This window comes from Ixodes scapularis, unplaced genomic scaffold (assembly GCF_016920785.2).
Source record: "Ixodes scapularis isolate PalLabHiFi unplaced genomic scaffold, ASM1692078v2 PGA_scaffold3__209_contigs__length_174095766, whole genome shotgun sequence".
NCBI classification, from domain to species: domain Eukaryota; kingdom Metazoa; phylum Arthropoda; class Arachnida; order Ixodida; family Ixodidae; genus Ixodes; species Ixodes scapularis.
This window is the reverse complement of record NW_024609868.1, coordinates 144167509-144171673: the sequence shown is the minus strand read 5'-3', so window position 1 is coordinate 144171673 and position 4165 is coordinate 144167509. Positions and strand designations below refer to the sequence as shown.

Genomic DNA, 4165 nt, shown 5'->3' with positions numbered 1-4165 from the left:
GCCAGTACCTTGCAGTACCTTCCAGCGAGAAGTAAAGGTTCTGCAAGCAGTGCTCAGCTGACCACCCGTTATGTCGGGCCACACGTTCATAATGTTGCAGCCAGTCCTCGATGTCCTCGTGGGTGTCTCCGTGGAAAGGCGTCGGAGTTTTGGGTGCGACGGGCAGGTATACGACGCTGGCGGTGGACGGGTTCTGGGACGACTGGCTGTCCATCGTTGGCCTCGTTGGCTGCTTAGTCTTGGGCGGTAGAGGTCCGAATTCCGGGTGTAGACCTTGGGTGCGACGACAGAACCGGATCTCGGAAGTGCTTTCGTCGGTTCTTCGTGGGCTAGGCGTCGGACTTGCACTGTGGGCCCTCGGAGGGGTACGCGGCAGGGGCATGCGGTACCCCGCACCTCCACCAAATGTCACGGGTGGTGACCAAACAAAAAAACAGGAAATAAACAGAAAGAAATAAACGTTTAATGGGGCGAACTTGTGCCAAAAAAAAATAAAGAAGGAAACAGAGGAAAGCAGAGCGTCGCGGGCGTCGAAGTCGGCGTGTCAGCAGAATCGAGCGCTAGGGCGAGACTGACTCGACAAGGTCGCGGGCGGCCTCTTATCTAGAGTGCGCCGCTATCTCGAAGATTCGGCGAAAGCGGTTCGAGCGTCGCGTGATCGGGGCGAGAATGAACACGCACTTTCTGGAAAACAAAAGCAGGGATAAATGATAGAAGTTACGTGCGGTACATGAATAAACGGGAACTTTCTGGAGGACCGTGACCGTGCGTTGCTTTCTCAGCCTTGCGCGCGGCAATATATATATATATATATATATATATATATATATATATATATATATATATATATATATATATATATATATATATGTATATACGGAAGAAAACGCACCTGAGACGGTTGTTGGAGTTTTTAAAACATATTATTGGTAAAGTTGGTCGACGTTTCGGCCTGTGCTATTATTTCGCATTACAGAGAATTGTAAACGTCTTCTTTTTTTTGACAACCATGTGCGCGACCCACAAACAGCGTACGCCTGTTCAATATACTTTTCGTCATCCTGCGCTTCGTTTTTTTCTCTCTCTCTCTCTCTCTCTCTATATATATATATATATATATAATATTGAGTGTGTGCTTGCAATGACCCACGACTTTGAACAAATTTGGTGGTTGTGTCTAAAACGTAGAAAACGGCCCGTGACCATGGAGAAGAGAGTGAGCACGACCCAAACCGGCCAGTTCTCGATCAGCGGTTTTCGGGCGGAAAGATACCAAATTTCGAGCCTCAAATTTTGTTCTGGGTTGTTGGGCTCCGATATGTTACGTACAACTAAAAACCTCGGCGAGCATAAATAGCCTGTCAGTGTCCCATTAAAATGTTTTGTTAGAGCCCGTATTAAATTTAAGCAGATATGTCTCAACTAACTAGAATGCGCCCTTTCAATACGGCATACCGTCGTTCGCTCGGTCGCCATATGCGCCGAAAAATCGGGAAGTACTCAGTCAGGGCGCTAACGCAACCGGCGAAGTATACTGGTCGTCAATGCCATGTCCAAGTAAAATGTCCAAAAGCGTTAAGTTAGTGTTTGTCTAAATCTGGCAAACAGTGTGAACTGCTCAGCGCAATGACACAAACATATCGTATTAACATTCCTATTACCGCGCAAGCGCACACCTTGCCTGTTCAGGATTCGCAGGTTCGCGCCACACTCTCAAGAAAAAAGGGTGTAAAAGGGTGTATCGTTACACCCTTTGTCCCCTGATAATGCATCCCAAAACTTCAATCCGACGTACAGCGCTCTACAGTCGTGTTAAAAGAATGTTAGTTCCTGCATACACCAAAACCTTTTTCTTAAGCTACACAGTCAAACACTTCCCGTTAAAGCATTGGTCAAGTGAAAGAAACATACCCGCTCCATGGTCAGATAACTGCTTTCTATGCAAAAAGACAGAAACTATTGAGCATGTATTTATAGAGTGTTGGGACGCTGTATTTTTCTGGGACGTCCTTCAAAGGACCATAAAAAAGGACCTTCCTTTAACCCCTCAAGCAATTAGTTTTCTGCCAATGGAAGCAGAGGACGATGTACCGTATGACATGATAATGCTCATGGGCCTACACAGTATATGGAGGAGTCGTATGGCTGTTCGCCACGCTGACGAGGACGCTCGTCCGGTTTATAGGTATTTTGTTGAAAACATGACTTGTCTGAAAGAAGTGTACAAGGCGCAGCAACCTCGACCTGAGTGGTTGTCGGTACTCGAAGCGCTGTCTACTCTGAAAGACTTTTAGCCTTTCGACATCAGTCAAGACGACTGGTGTTTTTATCCCTTTTTTTTTAATGTTGAACAATGATGTGTGTCGGTGAGTAATATATAAGGCAATAAAACAAAGAAAAACAGGCGTCGGTGGTATAGTGGTTAGCATAGCTGCCTTCCAAGCAGTTGACCCGGGTTCGATTCCCGGCCGACGCATCGTTTTTTGCTGCTTTTCATTCATATTCGATTTGATAACTTTATTATTTATCCTTCATGATAGTTGCGGCGCAGGCAAGATGATGTATATTTTCTATTTTTGAAAACGCCTAAAAACTAGATAAAAGAACTCGAAACGACCAAAGTAGAAGAAACGGGAAAAAGACCAATATAATATATAACAAAAACCATATTTATTTACATTCTTCAAAAATACTCCAAAATAAATCCCACATATGTCAAGAACGACTAGTGCGTGGAAGGCGACCGGAGCCTCTGCTCTTTAATGGGCGGGTAACTAAAACCACAGAGCATACCAATATACCGAATTTTCCGGGCTCTAGTCTGCACCCGCTGTACAGTACGCAGGGGCCAATTTAGGCCGAAAACAAAAGCTTTTGCTTAGATTGTCCGATCCCGGTGCATAGTCCGCACGCCATGCATAATCCACGCCTGGTACTTAGTCTACAAGAAAATCTTCTCATACACGGCACACCTTGCTGCGACACTCAGCTCACAGAGAAGCTTGTATTATACATAAATCATCATTAACATTATGTTTTCTTCAGAAATTCCGTCACGTCTCGTCACAGTGAACGATCTCGAAAAACAAAATTCCTGTATAGTCCGCACGCGTAGATAGTCCGCGTGCGGACTATACATATGTAGTGTATACATGTATAGTGTGTACTATACATGTATAGATGTATAGTCCGCGGATTATAGCCCGGAAAATGTGGTAAGTATAAATTACTGCAGTTCCGCCTTTTTTTTTTTTTTCGGCTGATAATATTTCCTCTAATTTGAAGGATATAAATGTAAAACACGTCTAATAATATTGAATTATTATTTTCATATAGTGAAGGATACTAGAATTCGCGATTTACATGGTAATTCTAATAAATGAAGAGATATGTGAGCCTTTTATATTATGCGTTTTCGGGGATGCTTCGTTATCTTTTCCTATTACATTTTGCAGGTCCTTCTTAATGAAGACCTCAACGTCTCAATTAAGACGTGTTTTGTGTGTTTTATAGGATATCTCTCACTTAGAAAGAAGAGTGATCTGTGTTGTTAAAGTCGTCGATAATGACAGTGGACGAAAGCGGACGGACTGTTCGGAATGCGGCACTTTCGCGAGTTCCATTTCAGAAAGATGAAAACGCCTGCGTCATCAGAACATTTATACATGTTCCTAAAGCAGTTGTCTGCGGTGCCCAATGGAATACACGGACGAAGGCCTGCCCTTAAAAGTGTCATCTACGTCCAAATTCTCGGACACACAAAGCATACCACTGAACTTTGTCTGCGCTGTAGATATTTGTGAGATATAATGTATACAGTAGTTTAATTAAAACAAATCTTAGTCGCCTAATTAGTTTTATTTCATGATAAAAATTTCGGAACGGGCAGTTATTTCAATGCATTCGTAAAATATTTCAGCAGAACCAAGACGTTTAGGTTGTATTATATACGTCGTAGCGCGGCCAACGCTAGGAGCCGAAGAACCAATCAAACAGCTTCGAAAGTGCAAAGTCACAGCGCTCATCACCTTTTTCTGTCGGTGAGTTTTTACCTTCGAATTCAACAAAGCGCGTAAGGTGTGCCGTGACGGTGTAGTTTTAGTCAGCCATTGTTCAGGGGTTCCACAGCTCCCAACAGAGCGCCGTCATTTGGAAAGGTACCATG

The 4165-nt window shown here is 43.7% G+C and overlaps 1 non-coding gene across 1 annotated transcript; it reads left to right on the top strand.

Moving 5' to 3' along the window:
* The first annotated feature begins 2404 nt into the window (after positions 1-2404).
* On the top strand, positions 2405-2476 carry Trnag-ucc. The gene has a single exon. It is a non-coding gene; the product is annotated as a tRNA-Gly (tRNA).
* The last annotated feature ends 1689 nt before the right edge of the window (positions 2477-4165 follow it).